Below are 23,113 nucleotides of genomic sequence, written 5' to 3'. Positions count from 1 at the left end.
GTATCAACGCAAAAAGGACTTTCACTATCAACTGTAATTACATATACACGTAATATACATGTACACAGAAACGAAACCACGTGCATACATACATATGTGACAGACTTTACTACTTTATTTTGGTTTAAATAATAAAAAAAATATTGTAATGAAAACGAAGCTGAAAGTATTTAGAAAAAATTTTCACGTGCTAAATTTTTGTTAAAGTATTCGCAATATTGATTTTGGAAATGTAAAAAGAAAATAGCAGAACGTGGTTTCGATCCACGGACCTCTGGGTTATGGGCCCAGCACGCTTCCGCTGCGCCACTCTGCTCATGTCCACTGCTATCGACCATTGTTACCATATTTGGATTTAAACAGTACGTATTAATTTTGTTAAATAAATAAACATAAATTCGTGTAAGTATTGTCTTGCGAATATAATATTTGATGCATGTACATATATATATATATATGTACATACATACATATTACTGCGGTTGGTATATAATTTTCGCATTTTCATATTCGCAAAACATTCGTTCGTTCGTTCGGCGGGAATTTTTAATAATGCCAACCACCGCAAAAGACAAGTAAATACTTCACATATTAAAATACGAGGGGGTTAGGGACGTACCAACCCCTTGCCCCCACACCGAATTCTCGATGTCTTTTAAGTCGCTCATTTAGCAAATAGTCGATGCTTGGGCTTTGTGTCTTGCGCCTTGTGCTTTGCGCGTGTTGTGCCTTCGAACAATTACACGTTCCCGGCGGAAACGGGACTCCTAGTCAATATCTCCCCCACAGCTTCGTCTCTAATTAATTATATATTCGAATTTGCATTAATGCGGTGTTTGCTCGGGACGTTCGCTAATACCGGAACAATTTCGAAACAGTTAACATTGATTTTTTTACGTGTTTGTATAATGACAGCGTCGAAATTTTTGAAGAACATACATACATACATAGATATTTGATGTATTTTTGTGGTGCTGCTGGTTATATTCGGATATTTGTGACTCCTACTCGATCTGTTCCCATCAGAGTTTACTGATTTATCTGAACTCATTGTTGAAACGGTTCCTCACGAAATTGACTATTTGTCACAACTGTCTAATTTATAATAATTTCAAATTTATATGTATATTATATTTAACTTAACGATATATGAAAGTAGGAAAATGTGTGGGGTGAGATGGATCAGGGTTGCGCAAAATAGAAAAGCCTTCATCTCGCAGTGGAAGGTGAGTGGCTGTAGAGTGATAGTACATAGTACATATGTATGTACAAGTTTGTACATGTGTACAAGGTGTCGTTTTGGAGAAATATGCTATGAAAACTATGGTGAAAATGAAAAAAGAGATTTAAGTTTAAATAATAAGCAACGCATGCTTAAAATTATACAATGTTTATGTTTATCAAATCAAAAGCGGAAAAATTTGTTGTTTGAAGATCTTCTTTGCACAATGGAGAGAAATTTAAAAACTTATTAATAATCTGATTGATATGAATTGATCGATTGAATACGTATATTTTGGCTAATTGTTCTTTTATTATTGAATTTCGCATATATTTTTTTTGATATGTTTGACGGAGAACTGAATTCCACCGTTGAGTTAGAAATGTTATATTTACCATAAGGCCTTATACGCACTTTCTTGCGCGACAGAAACCATAGTAAGTGGGTGTGATTATTTGGTCGCATATGCACGCGGTTGTACTTAAAACTGTATGTTCTATTTTTGCGACAAAGTGATCGCGCGACAGAAAATCGCAAGTGCGTATGGGGCCTAAGTTAAGCCAAATGAACGGATGAAAGTATGTACATACCATACATATGTTTTAAAGCGATATATAATTTTTATTTGCTTTGTGAGATCACACTATAAAGTTAGGCAACATATGCTCAATGCATTAAATGTACACCTTACACCGCTCCTAATTAAGTCAACGGGTTGCATATAGCATTTCGCTGATTAATTTCATCTCGAATTGCAGTTTCACTTTTTGAATGAGCCGTTAAAATGTGTGAATTCACAAGTCGTGGTCGTAACACGACATTTATTGAAATAATTAACCCCGGAGTGGTGTCTGGGGGCTAGAGGAGGGTCCATCGTGGGTGGTTGAGCTGGTGGCAGCCCGAGAAAGAGAGGGAGAGAGTTTCAATAGGATCTCGTAATATTCCGGCCGGCGAGATATACTTTGGAATAATACTCATTAGTTTTGAGCCCGAGGCTTCGCCGGCCCCTCTGTTCATATTGCGACTCCGCAACAGACTTGCACCAAACTTCATAATAAATTTCCCGCAACTCTCGACTATATGGATATGCGTCGTCTCTGCTCGAGCGTTTATTGTAGTCGCGCCACTAAGACCATTTCCACTCGCATGGATACTCGCAATCCCTGTCAAAGAATATTCTCGACTATAATGTTGGTCGTTAGGTTCAGAGGTGAATCGGATGTACTAGTTGGCAAATCACTTTTAAGCTCATGGGTGGGGTGAACTTTTGGTTCAAAGCGTACATACATATGTAACCCGTTCAATATGTGGATCAATTGTTATGTACACATATTCATATATACATATGTATGATTTACGATGAAAATTTTGTAAAACCTTTGTAGGTCTATCGAATGACGGTAATAATGATTGCGATGATCGTCATAATAATAAAATAGTTGGAGTTGGCGAGCCGGCGAGATGATTAAAAATAACGAGCGGCTTTTAATCTCGCCGAGGGCTGGCCGCAAGGGCTTTACGCCGGCCGAATGCAAATTTCCCACTTAATAATGATTTCGCAATGAAACTCGCGCACTAAATCACACGAAAAAATCTCTCGGCTTTTTTTTTAACGACGAGCCTGAATATTAAGTACATTACGGCTAATAACCGAGATTATGAGGCGGGAGTCGCAAGGGTGGCAAGTGTTCGAAGACTAATTAACCCCTAAATTCGGAAAGCTAAAGCGCGGTTCGGATTGTAAAGCCCTGGCATGGGCGGCTCGTTAAAACTGGCGCCCCATAATCGCCCGGACACCTGTTACACTCTGCTATGGGGTGGGTATGGGGAGGGGGGGTGGTGCTTTAACCCCCCCCCCCCACCCTCCACCTCTTAAGGAGTCGAGTTCACTCAAAAATAGCGGCCGATGATGAATATTGTAAGGCGAGCTTATAAGCTTCGGCTTTAAGGCGGTAAAGCTTTCTCGTTATTTTTTTTTCTTCGTGGAGCTTTTTTGTTTTTCGAGATTTCAATGGGTGGTGTAGCAAGAAAGAGCTTAAAAATTTCACGTAGGATTAATATTGAACTTTGAGGATTAGTTATAACGGTGTTTTATTGCTCGACGCGATAAATTTCACAAATAAATCTCCAAAATGAGTACGTTTGATAGTTTTATAAAGATTATACAAGTAGATAAGTCGATATTATTTTATGATATAATCGTTTTTGTAAAATGTGTACTTAAATTATGTAGCATTTGAAAAAAAAATGTAGTTTATTTATTGTTATGTTTAATAGAGAAGATTGATGCTAAATGCTTAAAGGCATCTATTTATGTATGTATGTATCTACATACATATGTACATACGTATGTACAAAGTGGTGTCACCCCAATTTTGGAACAACGGGTTTTTCCATTTTTTTTTCAATTTTAAATATTTACCTACATATGTACATATATATTATATTTATATTTATATATACATATTTCGAATAAACAATTTTTCTTTTTACCTGCTATGTAATCGAACTGCGACCTTTTCGAAGTTGTAACCGTCGAAAATAATTTTCAAGATTTGTGTAATTTTTGTCAAAAATTATACAAATCTTGAATTTTTAAATTTCTAACGGGTTTCTGGAAACTTTTGATTTTTAACAACAGGTTTGTGGAAACTCGTGGAAACCATTAGAGTGACACCACTGAAAATATACATATAATTAAAATCATTTTATGCAGTTTTTTAAAAAATTTTTATACCTTTAATATATTTATACCTTAATACCTTTTTCATTCACACACACACACATATATATATATATATATATATATATATATATATATATATATATATATATATATATATATATATACAAATATTACAATGAATATGTATTCCCTAGTGAAGTTATTCTTTCATGTATATATATATATATATATATATATACATATATAAAAAAAATTTTTTTTTTCAAATTAATCGGGTCATTTTATAGGTTGTGTTTCATTTTATTTATTGTTTAATTTAGGCGTAACAATATTTAAAAAAAATTAACGAGTATGACGTCTTATGAAATATTTAAGAATAGTCGATTTGAATTTTGTTGTCGTGAAAATTGTCGTAAAGCTTTATTATGAAAATATGTGCGTATATGGAAAGAAATGCTAGTGCTCACCGAGCCCATAGCCGCCAAATGCCGGAAAATCGCTAAAATAACCCTTATAATAAAAAAGCTTTTAAATGGTGAACGCTAGGGAAGTCTGTAGGCTTTTAACCTACTCGTTTTACGATCGCTACAGCGTCTGCATATAAGATATCAATTATTTGTCGTCCATACCAAAAAGGTATAATGCCCATTGAATTTTTTAGACATACTTTTTACATCAAAATAATATACGTATGTATGAACATATTTGTATATATGTACATACCTATGAATGTAAATAGTCCTCCAAAATATTTTTAAATGCAGCTATGTTAGGGATAAATTTGTTTCACAAAAAAAAACTATTTGCTTATATAAAATTTACAGTCGTAATTACTATGCCATAAATATACATACATATGTATATAAATACATATTATATGTACATATGTATATTCTATATCAAGGGAGGCTGTCTTTGTTTTATTGCTTTAATACTACTGACTAGTTTTAGACTTGGTTTAACCTCTTTTGGTGAATCCGCTAATATTCAAATTATATTGATATTCATATGAAAAAAAATGAATATATCCATTTTTTGTTTCGTCAAATATTTTGATATGTACATACATACATATGTTGATTGTGTTCGATTTCGACGTAGATGAATCTAATATACAGGTTTTACACTTCAAATTGAACATTTTACAAATCAAATTGCACATTTTACACTTCAAACTGAATACTTAACAAATCAAATTAAACATTTTACAAATCAAATTAAACCGTTAAATAATTTATTCATAGGCTATTTATTTACGCACACAATTAACTGTGCCGCGTTAAGATTTTTTTCAGTTAGTTTTTCAAATAATCTCTGAAGAAAATTGCAGAAAATATTGAAATTTACCCTAGAGTGTGCAATTGTTTAATGCCATATCATCCCATCAATATTCATAGCCGCAATTAGAGAAACATTTTGTCCTCTCACTGTTTGTAAAGATACGCACGCAGGTGGGTTAATTTTTGATCGAGCTTTTGGTCATTGAGTTGCATTGATGCGAATTTTAGAGTGGTACTTAAATTTTTTTATCAATTCTGGATTGTTGCAGTACTTAAATTTATGTTTTTATTTTCTAGAATTTTCTCACGAATGTTTTTTAAAGTAATAGATGGATTTTCATTTTTTTACGAAAACAGTTACAAATAGTGCATTGATACATAAATTATTAATGACTAGAGTAAAACGACGAGAAGAGAGCATCAAAGAATATATAATAAATATGCGTGAAATTGGTAGTCGGATAAACCTAGAGGCAGAAGTAATCATCCAGTATGTTATTGATGGTATTCAAGACGAAAGCTCAAATAAAATAATTTTATATGGAGCTAAAAATTTTAAAGAATTCAAAGAGAAAGCGGAGACATATGAAAAAATTAATGTTAGAAAAGATGTTCCCTGGAATTCGAGAAAAGACGACGGAGTGTCAAACAAATACACTTATCAAAAGAAGAATATAGAAGAAAACAAATACAGTATAGTTTGTTTCAATTGTAACAGGAAGGGACATCAGAGTGTAGAAATAAGCACTGACGACCGAAATGTTACAAATGCAACAGCTTTGTACATGTATATGCAAAATGTCCGATGAGAAAAGGAAAAGATGTATCGGAATCTACTGTAAAAAGAATTGAAAATGTAAATATACCTTTAATGGAAATCTGTAAAGAGTTTGATATGGAAAAACTGCCAAGAGAGAATATTGGTGAAAAACTTGTCACCGATGAGGAAGAAAAGAAACGATGACCGGAGATGTCGGGTCAACAGAAGAAAAGCAGCAGAATAATAGTGAGGAACTGACTATTCTCGCTGAGAATCTCAATATAGTACAAGAAGAGCTAGCGGAGAGAAACAAAGAAATTTCACAGCTCAGAACGGACAGAAATTTTATGAAGTTACGCTTGGAACAGCTTGAAGACTTGATGTCAAACAAGGAGTGTTCTTCAAAAAGCATTGTACCGAGAAGGAAGACTGATCTACAGGCGGAGGTGTCTGTTAGAATATTACATGGAGCCGGGAGAATTGCATGCTGTTTCAAAGATAGAGACTTGGAAAAAGAGATTGACTAACGGCGTGCAGAAGGAAAATGTTTCAGATAAAAATATTTTATCGAATGAAGATATCTTGTATAAGAAATTCATGAAGAAAAACAGACGGACACACAATAAGACACGAACATCAGAAAAGTAGTACAAAGAAGAAGATTTGGTCGGAATAAAAAAGGATTCCCAATTTGAATCGGGAATGAAACTAAGACCTAAATTCATGGGACCGTATCGGGTTGATTGTAAAGTAAGAGACAACAATCAGTATGATGTATATGAAGTGGGAGAACTCGATGGGTCAAATTTTGTTAAATCTTCAGTAGAAGTGATGAATGCTTGGAGATTGAAGTGATACTGTTTTATTTGAATGAAAGATGAAACATTGAAAAGAATGAAAGATGATGAATGTCATTTGGGGACGAATGTTTTGTCAAATATGGCCGAGTGTAGGATATTAATATAAAATTATTATAATTATGTATAATGATGTGGCTCATGCCGAACAGTTGGTACACATATGTATTAATGTTAAGGTTGGTACCCCCGAGCCTGATCCGGGTGTAACCAGTCGCGTTTGACGTTTGACCGAGTGCGTACGCGCATTGAAGATATACGAACAATAAACGTGGATCATTGACTAAGATCGCCTATCATTTCTTCACTCCACGATCCTCCCTTACAGAATCCCACAAATATATGTATATGTATATGTAATGCTATACGTACTCGTATGTTTGTATTATATTGAGTATACACAGATATGTATGTATATCGCATCGTGCGGTTCGGAAAAGTGGAGCGACAAATTGAATATGGGGCACGTTGACGGACGGGGGGAAAGTTCGGAAAATTGTCAGGAATTGGAGGAAAGGATGGAGGGCATTTTTCCGAGAGGTTGTACCGGTTTGGACAGATACGTACGTGTATTCGGAATTAGGTACACGAGCACATGTGGGCGCCGTTGTTTTGTTTAGTTTAGCATTGTCTCGCCGATGCCAGTGTCGTCTGCGTCTGACACCACTACTTACAACTTCGCAAGTATTTATTGTTCGTGCCGAGCACCCACCCGAAGACTACAGCAAGAATGCAACGGAAAAAGGCTTCTTGACTATTCGAGCGAAGGGAAAACGGAAAAAAAATTACAAAAGAAACCCATATAACTGATCGGGACGTAACAAAAACAGGCAAACAGAAGCTTGTCGTGTGACAGTTGCGCGACTTCGGACCGAGTTTATCAATGTCGTTGCAAGCGCAGGACGATTGATTCAGAAGTACAATACAAATATACGGTCACAGCATGCCTAGCCAACAAGAAAATTGTCGAGTTTTTTTTTTGGTTTATCTGAAAACTAAAATAAATTTTCAGAGGATCATGTGTAGTAATTTTGTATGTTGAATTTTTGATTAGGTTGAGTCAAAATTTTTGAAAAGAAAAGTTTTATATTCTATGTAGGTCATTTTTTGTTGGTTCAAGCAAGTTATGTTTGCGAACGATATTATTTTTAGTGTCGATTATTTTATCTGCTTGGATCCTTGTCGAGAAGTTAGGAGAAGCCATTCTATATATGTAGACTTGTAGTGAGATTTAAGTTTCAGATTATGGATTACTAGTAAATTTAGCTTGGTATTGGTATAGGTATTTGATTTAACAACTACGCTTCTGTAGTTGGTATTTCCACATGTAAGTACGCTACTATAATCTTTCCTTAAGTTTTTAGTGAAGATTTAGTCTTATAGTTATTTTTTAGCGTATTTAATGAGTAATCTGATACTTCAAATTTCTGGGTGATTTGATTGAAAAATGCATACAAATATGTACTTAGAAATGCAAACTGCTATTTTGTAAACTGCCACATAATTTTATTTTTTGTTTAAGTTTTTTGCTTAGCCTTTCTATATATGTATGTACATATGTATGTATATCATCATCATCATCATCATCATCTACTACAGCCATTCACTATCCACTATCCACTGCTGGATGAAGGCCTTTCCAACACGTTTTTACTCGTCTTTATTTTGCGCAACTCTCACCCATCTCACTCCACATATTTTCCTAATTTCGTCTACTCATCTTCTCTGCGGTCTTTCTTTTACCCTTATGCATTCTCTCGGGTGCCATTCTATCACTAATTTTGTCCACCTTTCATCCCTTCTTATATCGACGTGGCCCGCCTATCGCAATTTCAATCTCTTGACTCTATCTACTGTCATACTTATCACCCACGTATTTCGCTTCCTGTTATGTTGAGCATACAGCATTCGATACTTCTTTGAGAGCATCGGACTTATGTAAAATCTTGGCGTTTTTCAAGGTTCACATTCGAACGTCATCACTGTCAAATATTTGCAAAAAAAAAAGAATCGGAATATGAATTGTATTTTTGCAAATAATATAAGCGGATGGAGGGAGAGCACCTTTTGGAGATGTCGCGTTGACTTTACAGCCATACAATGGATCTCATCGTTGTTGCATACGCGAATAACAATACGATACGGGTTATGACGAGTATCGCCGAACTTCAACTTTTGCATGATTGCTACAATTAACTTTGTTCAACTGTGTTTGATTGTCACTCTACCCAGTTCACCGTATCGCCTTCGACTCTTCGTCGAAGCAAAAGATCTTCAGCTTCAGTCAAGTATCTTGAGCGTCTCAGCGTAATTCACTTCATGCTATGTATATTTGTATGTACATATGTATGCACATACATATGTACAGAACATACGTACGTATGTATGCATGTATCGTTTGAATGTCCCCTCTGATGTTTTAGAAGTTTGAACGACTTCACTTCAAGGATGTACCGTTGTTCTATTGTTGTTATATTATTATTTTAAGTATTAGAATTTAATACAAAGTTTGTATAATAAATAATATAATGTATTAATGGGGAAGTGAATTTTTTGAAATGCGTATACATGATCAATTTTCAATCATTGATTCCGAGCGTGCCGATGACGTGATCGGCGAAACGTTGACCGGAAACGTCAAACGCACATGACGTACCCTATGAAATTACGGACATCACGTAAATACCTTTTAAAACATCAAAAATTCAAACAGGATGTTGAACATGAAAATGAAATTTTTAAATATACAATTTTGCCTGAAGGAAACCTAGTACATATTAGTAAAAATTCTTAAATTTTAATTTGATGTGATTTTGTAGTATATACCGACTAAAAGGAAACTCTTTTAGGAACATCATCTTCGGATGAACATATTTATGTAGGTCTCCAGAGCTATCTCTGTAAAGCAATTCGGTATTTTTTTCTTCGATTTCGTTGTTCGTGAAAATCCTCTTCAAAACCGATTCAATTTTGAACCCTTTAAGATTTTCCAAATTTATCTGGTATCCAAAAAGATAATTTATAATATTCAAGGTTGCGAGGTCAATGACCTGGGTTTGTTTATACATAATTGTGGGTATTGGGTTTTGTAAATTAAATATACATTTTTGCTTACGTCACGTGATGTCAAAATACGTACTATTCATATTATCCGATTCCGATTTCGGCTTCGATGTTGACTTCGGGTTTTATAATTTTATTATTATTGCACATAATGCACATTATTTTTTATTGCACAATTTAATTGGCATAACCGATTCCCGATTTCTGTTTCAGTTCCGATTCCGATTAATTATTACTATTCATATTGTAACTTTATTTTAAATGTATCAATCCGAAAACACCCGTTGAAATTTCAACGGGCATAAAACTAGTATGTATATAAACTCCGACCTAAAAGTAATTGCTAAACAAAATCGTAAGTCGATTTTCTTCAAAAGCATTTCTCACCCCAACTCCGAAGTTCGCACCATTTAAGCGTACATATGTATATCAGAGTGAAGTATTCGGATTAGATTAGATGGCAAATTGCAATGACTGTTCGTGTTCAGCTCGTAAACACAGTGAATTGTGAGTGGCGTTGAGTCTGTTCTCGCCCTCTTGAGCATGGGGCGGCACGTGCACCCGCACTGCACTCGTGTGCCACTTTTGCAGTCTGACCCACACTAAACGTCATCGACATGCATCGTTGACACTACAATTCGGCATGGTAAACTGCACTGGGATCGATATACACACCATATGAACCACTTTTCGCATAAGGGCCATTTTATGTTGTACGTGTATGGAGAATGTAATCCTTCCAACAAGTATTTTGAGGTGAACCAAAATGAGAGTTTAAAAGTTAAATTAGTGTTTGAAATATTTAAAATAGTTGACTTGACTAATGGGCGAGAAAAATATGGCTTTAGTGCAGTATTGGCGAATCTTTTCCTAAAATAACGTGTTATCAGTAGTTCTGAACTTTTAACCCCTAGTACGGATACTACAATTTTCTATTACAAATGGATACGGTGGACCCGTTGGACATTGCGTATTTCAGCCTACTTTTTAAATGTTTTATTGTTTTTTATGGTATTATATGAAGGGTTACTGATGATAAAAGTAATATTATGATTTTATTGATTAAATATAGTATATTTTAATTAAAAATAATAAATGACACCTAGGGAAAGATTCGTAAGTTAGTTGACGTAGTTCTATATTATACGGGTACATTTTTATTGAAAATTAAAATTATTTATTTATTACAATTAAAATATCGTCTTACGTTCGAATGGTGATAATCAACCTGCGGCTCGCGGGCCGCATGCAGTTTTTTGGTGGTAGAGTATATGTAGTTAAAATAATTCAATTTTACACTTAACTCATTGGGTTTTTGATGAAATAAAGTTGAAATAGACATTCAAAAAGTCATTTCGATATGTAATTAGATGAATGAAATAAATTAATGATCGAATATAAGGTTGTTTTTGGATATATTATAAAATATTATTGTTTATTTTATATCTAATATAGTAATAACTTTGTAATTTTTCCTCATTTAAATTTACCATTATTATCACTGAATAAAATGCAGCAGAATTTTGAAAATGCATAATCCCATAATGCCTTAGTGGGTCCAACGAATCCTTGTATCTGAATCATTGAAAAAGTTTGTTTTATTTATTTTTATAAATAAATGAGATAATTAGTCAATAAAGAAAGTAGTAGAAGGAAAAAACCATTTTTTTCTTTGGCTGAATTATTGAAATTTTAAGAGGCGAGTGTGTTTGTTGAATTCACCTTATCCGGATTAGGGTTAAAAGTCAAAAATTAAAATTTTTCAAAGACTACATACATCATTTGTCTGAAAGGAAATTTTTCTTAATTACTGTTTCCTCCCCTCCTCCCACTTTCAAAAAATTTAACGCCTCAAATTGTATTATCATTTCATTATTTAAAATGTGGTAGTGGTAGCTTTGTGTTGTAAACTTAATGCTTGAGGTGAGTTCCCAAGGTGGTTATTTTTTGTATGGGCTGTGGGATATCAATTAAATTTCAATAAATTAAAAATAATACGTGCGTGGTGTTGGATGGCAGAACATGTAGGTGGGTATGTGTGGGGCACATAAAGTTGTGCACATTAGCCTCGCGGATGCTGGGCCAAATGAATCACGCCACTTATCTCTGCGGTACACTTGAATAAATACGGCGACGTGTTTGCTCCTCGTGCCGCCCCTGCCCTATCGCAGAATAACCATCTACGACCCGTCGTCGTCGTCTCTACCGCCACTGCACTGCATCGGTTAATTGACCATCATCAAATCAAAATCAGCTCCTTGGAAGGGGAATTTTCTTTTTAATGAATCTTGTACCATAGTTTTGTACAGTGTGGTTTTTGTATAGAGCAGTGATGTGCGGTTGTTCTTGTGCAATATTGCTGGGCAGCCGTCTCGTTCTTCGACTGTATTCGTTGGGGGTCGGTGGGGGGGGGGGGTGACCTCATGTTGAGGGCTTTAAGGGTCACATTCTTTGACCTTTAAAGCGGGCTTTAAAATTTTAATAAAAACTACATTTGTAATGTATGTAGAGGGTATGAAAAGTTTTCGTGATATATTTTAATTTTACTACACATTTGTATTTGTATGATATGATTGTACATATTTGCCGATGTTTGTATGCTGTAAGAACTATAAATCTAACAAGATCAAAGTAGGAAACAAAATATATGTATATACATATGTATGAATAATATGTATGTAATTTTAATTTTATTTTGGAAAAGTAAAGAAAAAAAATCTGACGCCTTGGGAGATTTGGATTGTTTGTGGTCACGGAGGGGATTATCTGTTAGTTGTTGGGTAGACAACTCGCACAGGAATGGAAACGAGTAAGTTATCGGCACAGTCTGATCACGCATACTTACGTGCATTCCACGAAACTTCTCTTTTATAATTCCATCTCGGAATACCACACCATCCCATATATCCCTATGTGTACGTCTAACTTTACCTAGTAGCTAATCGGTGTGGCCCGAACGCGAACTCTCTTGTATGTAGCAGATATGTATGTATATGTATACAAACATGTATAGGTATGTATAGTTATGGACAAGCTATCTATATAATATGAACAGAGATTAAGGCTCAACAATGTTGAAATAAAAGGAATCCCTTGTAAAAATAATGAAAACGTCTTTAATATTTTTGACTCGATCTCCAAAACTGTAAATTGCAATATTCCAAAATCAGAAATTAATTATATCACTAGAGTTCCCACCCGCACTTCGGATAAACTACTTATAGTGAGCTTCATCAATAGATATATTAAAGAAGACTTTGTTGCGACTACCCGTAAACACAAGAATCTCACAGTTAATGATATAGGTGTTGGTGTTGATAATACCAAAATCTACATAAATGATCAATTAACCATTGCTAATAAGCAACTTTTGACCAAAACAAAATCCTATGCTAAAGATAAGGGGTTTCAATACGTCTGGGTAAGAAATTCAAACATACTTTTAAGAAAAAACTCCACTTCAAAGATTCTACACATAAAGACTTTGGACGATCTAAAAAAGATTATATAAATATTTTTTCAATGAATAAGCAATCAATTCTAATTTTTTATTTATATTTTTCTTACCTTTTCTTTTATGTGACAATTATATTTACCGATCCTGTTATTCTCTTCTCTATATTTTATATCTACATTTCTTACTTTATTTTTTACTGTATTTTCCACCATATTTTTTACTATATTTTCACTTTTATTAATAATAATTATTTGAATATAAATATTATTATCAAAGAATATACGCTAACTAATTCCATATTTTATTTTGCTTATACTTATTTCAATTCAATTGCTATCATCAATAATTGTTGTTTGATAATTGATTCTATATCTTCATTTATAATTACATATACTTGTACATGCAATTACATTTTTTACTGTAATTTCTTCCATACTTTTTGCTCTATTTATAACTATAGTTTCACTTCTATTATTGATTATTGTCTTAATATTAATATTATTGTTAAAGAATATAAACTGGTTAATTCCATTTTTCACTTTGTTAATATATGTTCAGATTCATTTACTACCATCAATGATTATTATTTGAACAATAGTTCTATATCTTTGTTTATAATTATTGATGCATGCTCATTTGTATACATATGTCTATGCTTACCTACGCATGTAGGCTTATACGTCTATCTTTATGCACTCTATCAATTCTACCCATATATTATGGTTTTTGTTTTCTTTATTAATTATTGGTTCTTTCTTATATTTCTGAACGCACTTTATTTTCAATTCTATCATCAATTGTCATCTAAATCATTGTTTATTATTATATTATGAACAAATACTTGCCAAAAAACTATATAATTCGCTTTATTAATTTTATTTTAACTCAATTGGTATTACGAGTGATGGTTTGCTCGGTAATTCCGTATCGCTTCTATGGATGCAAGTATGTATGTGTATATTTATATTCATATACACATAACTGCTGATATTTATGCTTCTAGATATCTACACGTCTATCACTACGTACTCATCAATTGCCAATTCTATTTACGTTTTACAATTTATCTTATTTTTATTACATTGCTATATTTTATTCTGTGTACTTTCCATGTTCCTTATTTCCATGTGCTTTATTTTCCTACTCTATTAATACGTTTCATTTTTATGTTTGCATACATATTGACATGTGTATTTTCGTGTATAATTGTATGTACATATGTGTGTATGTGTTTATATGCATTTGTATATGCACATATATATATGTGTGTGAGTACCTTTTTATTATTTTTCTGAGACCACTTAATGGATTCTATTAATTTATATTATCAAAATGTACGTGGTCTCCGTACAAAAACTGATATTTTTTTACGAAATATAAACATGTCCAATTATGATATTATTTTGCTTACTGAAACTTGGTTGATGGACACTATAAGTGATCAGGAACTCTTTGATGAAAGATATATAGTGTGGCGAAGAGATCGTAATTATGTTAGCTTAAACCAAATACGTGGTGGTGGTTGCCTTGTGGCAACTAAGCGTGAACTTGGAGTTGTTTCACGTCCAGAGTGGCACTCTTCTGCGGAGGATATCTGGATATCTCTCACTTTACGCAGCACCACTAATCATCGCAACCTTCTCAAATTTCATATATGTGTATTGTATTTATGTTCTGAGAACATAGGTAATTCTTTTAATACTCAACTTACTAATTTTCTTGAAAACATGTCTACTATTTCAACTAACTACCCGGATGATAGATTTTTAATTGTTGGAGATTTCAACCTAAGTAACATCCAATGGTCCCAGGATATCTCCAGAGGAGGACTTATACCTATCAATTCGTTAAGAAGCACCGAAATGACTCTTATTGATGCATTACATTTTTGTAATTTTAAACAATATAATGGAGTACTTAACTTATTCGGCCGTATTCTTGATCTAGTTTTATCAAATGAACATTTGGTAGTAGATGCCTGTTTAGATCCTCTCGTTCCTGAGGATCCTTATCATAAATCTCTGTTAATTACTGCTGATCTAACTTTTTATCGATCACTTAAATCTAAACCTTATACTAGATTCCTTTTTGATCTTGGTAACTATAACGAGATTCAAAATGAATTAAACTCTGTTTCTTGGTCTTATTTACATACTGTTTCTCTTGATGATGCTGTAAATTCATTTTATAATCTTATATATAATTTAAGGGATAAATATATCCCACAGAAACATGTTCAAAGTAGAAAATTTCCCGCTTGGTATACTGCACCCCTAAAAAAAGTCCTGAAGGAAAAGTACAAATTTTTTAAGAAATTCAAAAATTATAACAACCTGGCTGACCATCATACCTTTGTACTATTACGCAATCGGGCAAAAACTTTAGAGAAAGAATGTTTCAAAAATTATATGACTTTAGTAGAAAACGACATTTCCTTGAATCCCAAAGCATTCTGGTCCTACATTAAATCAAGGAACAAAAACAACGTCCTACCTCATATTCTGTATCATGGTGACATTACTGCTGATACGGGGGTGGACATTTGTAATTTGTTTTCTTCCTTCTTTTACTCGACGTTCCTTAAACCGGTCTCTAATCAATCGACTTCCTCTTATCCCTTACCAACCAACGTCTGTTCTGTCACATCTTCCTCTGAAATTGGATCAATTGAAATTCGAAGTGAAAAAGTATTAAATATTTTGAAATCAACTGATATTCATAAAACAGCAGGCCCAGATTTAATTTCTCCAATTTTTATCTCAAAATGTGCTGAAAGCCTAACTTTACCACTAACCATTATCTATAAAAGATCTATTAGTGAGGGCCTTGTACCTTGTATCTGGAAATCAGCATTCATATCTCCTGTACATAAGAAAGGAAAAAAAAACGAAATTTCCAATTACAGGCCTATATCAAAGCTATGTATATTTGCTAAGATATTAGAAAAATTAGTGTACGACCAACTTTTTCCAGCTATCTCGCAATCTCTTAGTATGCAACAACATGGTTTTCAGAAAGGACGCTCAGTTACAACAAATTTACTACTATTTAATGATTTCGTTACTAATGCCATGAACGATCGGTCTCAGGTTGATACTATATATACAGATTATAGTAAGGCATTTGACAAGATTGATCACGATATTCTCCTTGAAAAACTTTTACAGATCGGTATTCATGGTGATCTCTATAGATGGTTCACCTCATACATTACGCGTCGATCACAGGCTGTCTCATTAAATGGATTTATATCGAAATGGATGAATATTCCTTCTGGTGTTCCACAAGGCTCCCTCTTGGGACCTCTATTATTCAATATTTTCATCTTCGATATTGAAAAATGTTTTCAGAATTCAAATGTACTATTATTTGCTGATGATATGAAGATTTTCAAGAGAATAGACAACCGAAATGATGCTTTGGCCCTACAAGATGATTTGTTCAGACTAGAGGCTTATTGCAGCATAAATAAGTTGGAAATTAATGTAGCAAAATGCTCCTGCATAACCTTCACCAGAAAACTATGTCCAGTTGACTTTCCTCATTCAATTAACGGACATAGACTCACAAGGGTATCGGAAATTAGGGATTTGGGAGTCTTTTTAAACTCTGATCTATCCTTTAGTAAACATATTGACAATGTTGTAGCTCGAGCGTCGAAGGCCCTCGGGTTCGTCATCCGGTCCTCCAAATGCTTTACTTCTATAAAATCATACAAAATACTATATTGTGCATACGTAAGAAGTATTGTTGAGTTTGCATCCCAAGTTTGGAACCCAGATTACTCTGGTGCAAGAGACAGATTGGAGCGCATTCAGAAGAGATTCCTGAGGTACGTCAGTAGCCGTTTTGGATTAACCTATACTTCCTATGAAGATGCTTGTAGGTGTCAGCATCTACTTCCTCTTGTCAAAAGAAGGGAGATAGCTGACATCTCAACAATTTTGAACATCCTTAACGGCTCGATTGACTGTCCTCAATTATTGAGCAGACTATCATTGCGTGTACCAAATAGAATGACTAGATGTAATGAGCTCCTTTACATACCTAATACTTTTTCTAATTATGGAAGAAGCTCATTCATCTGGCGTGCAAGCTCCACCGTCAACACACTAATCTTAACAATTTCTATGTTTGACTTATTTAATATTAATGCTATACAAGCTAGAGTAATTATTGCAAATTTGTTTTTCGATGATTAATTTTAATGAAAGTTTATGATTATGATTATGAATTTTTATTTTGATGTATTTATTTTGTCTTTTTGTTTTTTGTTATATATTATATTTTTTATATTATTTCATAATTTTTATCATATTATTATTCTTATTATTCTGATATTTTTATTATACTGTTATTTCTATTTTTTTTCTTTTTTTGTTTTCTTTAACTATCTTACTCTATTATCATTTTTGTTTCTTATTTTAAATGTTTGAGCTTTTCTTTTTTTACCTATATGTGAAAATTATTAATGGTTTACTTAACATAATTATATTTTTTTTACTATCAATCTAATAAACTGTAAACTGTAAATTTTCCAAATAAATAAAATAAAATAATAAAAATATGAAGATTGAGGATATCATATTTAACGTAGGTACTCAAAACGAAAATCCAGAGACGTAATTTACAATATTTGATATTACTTTAAAGTATTTTCTATTGAAATTTTTGCAGTTTGTTTTATATCTAAGGGGTTGAGAGTTTGTTGGGTCTATGAACTAAAATGTATTAACTTTAAAATAAAAGTTGTTGAATTAAAAATGAGTGTAAACTATTTGTTCAATTTGAAACGCGTAGAGTGTGTAGAGCTTGTAGAACGATAGCGCTTGAAATACAACATTATCGAAATATGTAGATAACATTTTTAAAAACTTTAGCAGTATGTTCTTGGACACAGTAAGTACACAGCTGGTAGATCTAATATAATATACCCAGTTTAGCTAGTATTCACTACGCTTCACGTACTGTGATTAATGTACTCAACAATACACTCGATAAGGCCAAATAGCTGTCTGTGTATAATCAAATGCTCAATAGAAGTTAGAAATGTCATTGAATGTATTATATGGAAAATTAGTCGTTGATCCGATGGAATTCGGTTTGCAGAATTAGCGTTGGCAGTTGCTGATAACAGTTGGAATATATTTGCGCTTAGTGGAAAAGTGTGCAATATTGTGTGTAACAATGTCCGTTAGCTCCCAAAAGCGAAAACAATATCGAGCTGGATTTAATCACTGGCGCACACGGACGCCTCTGTACAAAATCCGCTTAAGTTTCACTCGCTAAATGCACGCAAACAATGCTAGTTAAACTGTTTTACAATTATCAGCGTTTGTTAGGGCTTTTTTGTAGCTTTTATTAAATTTAAAATTTCGTTGAAAATATTTATGAATAATTTGTGCATCAAATCTTGAAAATTGGCAATACATAAATCACTTTGATAAATATAATTATACTGACCATTCGTCATTTATTTAAGAGGACAGTCATTTGTTTCACTGCTCTGTCCTTTAGACTTATTTATTTTCTAAAATTCCCCCTTTGTTCTCTATTTTGTGAAGTAGATTCTCGAAGGCAGATCCTCGATAAATTTGTTGACTTCGGTTGAAAAATGTTGCAAGTCACATTTGAAAAAAATAATCAGTTTTTTAAAAATAAAGTGATTTTAGATTTGGAAAAAGCTAAAAATATTCAAAGATGAAATTTTTAAATTTTGTCAAACCTGTATTGATTATTTAAATAACTCGGACAAATTTTTCGTTGAACTGGAAGTATTTGAATAGGCCCTATTACGAGAAAGCCCTATGTGGACGAAGACCGAGTAAAGCTATTTGTTCATTTCTAGTCCTCTGGTCCTTAAATATACTCGAGGGAAAATGAAGTTTCGTGTAAAAAAAACAAATGAAAAGATCAACGAATGGTGACGAAATAAAATTTTAGAATATTTCACAAAAAAGAAGTTTCTTTCAAAAACATTTTAAAAATCGTTGAATTTTCCATATATCTCCCTGGATCTAATGCTCCCATTGAACGAATATTATCATTATTGAACAATATGTGGACTAATGAAAAAACCCAGAAGCTAGAAGCATAAATTTATACCAAATGCAAGTTAGAAATGACCAAGCCGGTTTAAACCGAAACCGAAAAGCTGGTTTTTGGACTATTTTTCAAAAAACCGAAAACCGGCTTTTTTGGCTGGATCAACCAGCTTTTTAAGGTTTTCTTTAATTCATATTTTTTTCTTCACAACTCACAATTATGAATTTCAAATTTTTATTAAAGATCAAAATAAATGTGTATGTGTATCCAAACTTTCTTCGGGAATAGGCGTATATTTCTTTGAACAAAAAAGAAAGGTAGAGCACTATGCGATGACTGAGATTTAGTAATGAACGAAGACCAATTCTTAAACCAATAAAATATTATTGAAAGTAGTTTCAATAACCTACTAAAGGCCTTTCAGAATTTCGGCAAATTGGGTTTTCCATAATTTGTAGTTTTTGTGTTCAGGTATAAAAGCTTAGAAAACGTTTAGAATTCGTTGCTGTTTTAAACTAAAACAGACGTGTAAAATAACTTTGAAAGATGGAAATATTTCATAGTTCATTACGTTTTCGGACACAAATTCATCTCAGCAGTGTTTTTATTCACAATTCCATGATCACAGTTTTTGTACGAGGTAAGACATTATTTTTTTAATATATTCTTGATAGTAAATTATTTAAATCATTTAATTACACTGAGCAACAAAAAAAAATTAACAGAGCGGAGACTAACTAATTTTTACTAAGTTTGAAACACTGAATTCGAATATGATAATGATTATTGTTGGTTAGTGATCGTTTATGAGCTATGAGCGTTTAAAAAAATGCGCGATTTTTACAGTTTTTTGGCTTTTGTGGTCTTTAACTCAAAATCTAGTATTGCTGTGCTCAAAGTGAGTATTGGAATCAATAGTCAGATGTTTTTCCTATTCATTGTGATATTTTATTGCTTTAAAATAATTATAATTAATTGTATAGCAAATTTTAAAGCACGAACCTGCGTTATTAAAAAAAATCATTTTTGTGAAAGAAATCTAAATGAATGTCATTTGAATTTCAATGATGTGTAATACATTTTGAACAATCAGGTATTATCACTATTTTGTAATACACGTTATAAAATAATAAAGCATTTTTTAAGTTCTTCAATTATTCATACATATGTAGCATATATTTATTATCTCGAAAAAAATATGGTTACTGTAAATATAAAACATAATTTTGATATCTTATTCAAATCAATCATAGGCAGCTGCGTCGTAAATTTACTATATTTTCACCTACAATAAGTTTAGAAGTTACAAACAAAATTGTGGCATATGCCTACGTGGCCATATATTATGATTAGTATGAGAAGTTTCCCAGTTTTCCCGGCGACGATACTAAAACTCAATGTGTGGCATGTAGTAAGACTTGAATACTGTCGAGGCAGTTTACTAGGAGAGAAACTTCGTTTCGTCGGTTGTCTGACAATGGTTTCTAAACTGGCATGCGCGTCTCCCCGGAGGTCTCATATTGAGTACGGTTTCATCTCAAATACTGCCACGACCGCGACAAACTATCACGTCTCATTGATCCAAAACTTTTTATTCTACATAATATGAGAATGTATGAATGTATTCATATTTAAAATTGCAATGATCATTTTACTTATAATATGTAAATAGGTACATACATACGTAGTTCTGTGAAAATAAAATTATATCAAACTACATGAATAAATTGTCAAGGATAATGCGTAGCATGTTCTTGATTTTTCCAGTTGAATGATTTTTGACACTTTCAAGTTTAGAAATTGCGGACTACGTGTTACTGAGATTTTACAATAATTTTGAATGTATTCGTATTCTTCTAAGATTAAAGTTAAGGAAAATATTTGGGAATAATTAAAGATGTTGCAGAAGTTTCTTCACTATTTATTTTAGATATAACTTAACGAAATGTAATGAATAAAAAAAAAAATATTTAGAATATAAATGTACGTCAGAATACGCTCTTTTCATAGAGTTTTCATTTACCTTTTGTAATTGATCCTCGCTGTTCAAATTTTTATACTATGTAGTGCATAAATTGTTAGTGTTAATGTTACAGTTGCAATAACATAAAAATCTCTATTCGTATAAATTGTCTGTTAATTTATTTTTTTCAGAAACAAGGTTAATAATTTGATGCCTTTACGATTTCAATCTTAATTATAATTTTAGCCTCGTATCTATAAAATTTAAAATTGGGAATAACTTTTGAACTAGTTTTGGGACTTTTGCCGCACCATTTTGTACATGTATACAATATGTACGTACATATTAAATTATACTTATGATTTGCGGCTTGTATAAATCACACAGTTCAGGGTAGATAAACTCGGTCTTCCGGCCGCGCTTTTTACACATAAAGCACTTCTGGGCGAGGCTCGTCGAAGCGCCGCGCTTTATTTGTTTACCATTAAAACATAACGGAAATTCGAAATCGAATTGCTGACTTTTGTTTGCGTCAAATTAACGGAACGAATAAACTAATTCGCTAAGCGTGCTGCGAATTCGCTGAATTTTGAGTACAAATTTTGCAACAAATACTCGATTACGCTGTGAAATGGACGGGTGAGGGGAAATCATCCATCCAGATCCGCTATTTGCATGATTAAAGTTTAAACGAAGCGCTGGTAATTTATCGGAAAATCTAGAGTGCAAATGAAAATCCTCGTGACCGTTCAAAATCATACGGGCCCCGATCCATACGCGGATTATTTGTATGGATCACCCATATTGCATACATATTTATTCAGGTATTATTAAAACTATTTATTTATTAAAAAAAAAAAATACAGTTTTACAATATTTTTTCAAAACGCTCATACCAAAAATGTTTTTACATCTTTATTTATCCATTATATATCAATTTGTCCAAGCGTGACCTTCATATGTATGTTCAACCTTTTGTACGTAAGTACCAAATACCATCATTACACATAATGATTATTCACAAAATATGAGTTGAAATCGAGCTTCGTCATATTATGTACATATGTACATATGTATGTACAAACATACATAGATGCTCCTCTTCCCAATCCATCGAACAAAACTAGTGTTCCTTCTCGAGAATTATTTCTCGAGAATTTCTCGAAAAAAACGCCAAATTGAGAATTCTCATTTCTCGAGAAATTTTATAAAACATTTTTTATTATACAAAAATATTTTTTTTTTGAATATTTTCAAAAAGTTTATAACCACTGTTCTTTATAAAGCTATATTAGAAAGGGCGGGTTTATACCTAATGTGCATACTTCTTAGAAGGGGTCTGGGAATGATTTCTAGCTTTCTAACGTGCCTTATCTTGTTCTTTTCTTATCTTATTTTGACCTGGAGATTGTAAACGCGCCAATCTTTAGAAATATTCAATTATCCTCTGAATGCATTGAATTCATCGTAATTTTTCACCTGACTTTTTTTCTATTACTATTAATTATGTATAAATTAAGATAAATCATACACAAATTACATACCAATTATGTCTAAACATATATTTGTATTGTTGAATCCAATTATGTCGAATAAACGATATTTTACTGTATTATATACAATTTTTTTATTTATCAAAATTTCTCGAGAATTCTCGAGAAATTTATGAAGTTAAATTGAGAATTCTTATTTCTTGAGAAATGAAAATCATCGAGAAATCAGAATCACTAAACAAAACTTTATTTAAGAGTTTATTTCAGTGTGCTTCAATATTGCTGCC

The 23,113-nt window shown here is 32.7% G+C and overlaps 1 non-coding gene across 1 annotated transcript; it reads right to left on the bottom strand.

The window, feature by feature from the left end:
• Positions 1-244: 244 nt before the first annotated feature.
• On the bottom strand, positions 245-316 carry TRNAM-CAU (transfer RNA methionine (anticodon CAU)). Its single transcript has one exon. It is a non-coding gene; the product is annotated as a tRNA-Met (tRNA).
• Between the last annotated feature and the right edge of the window lie 22,797 nt (positions 317-23,113).

Source organism: Arctopsyche grandis, chromosome 4 (genome assembly GCF_051622035.1).
Source record: "Arctopsyche grandis isolate Sample6627 chromosome 4, ASM5162203v2, whole genome shotgun sequence".
Taxonomy (NCBI): domain Eukaryota; kingdom Metazoa; phylum Arthropoda; class Insecta; order Trichoptera; family Hydropsychidae; genus Arctopsyche; species Arctopsyche grandis.
The sequence above is the reverse complement of the archived record's forward strand: the minus strand, read 5'-3'. Positions and strand labels throughout refer to the sequence as shown.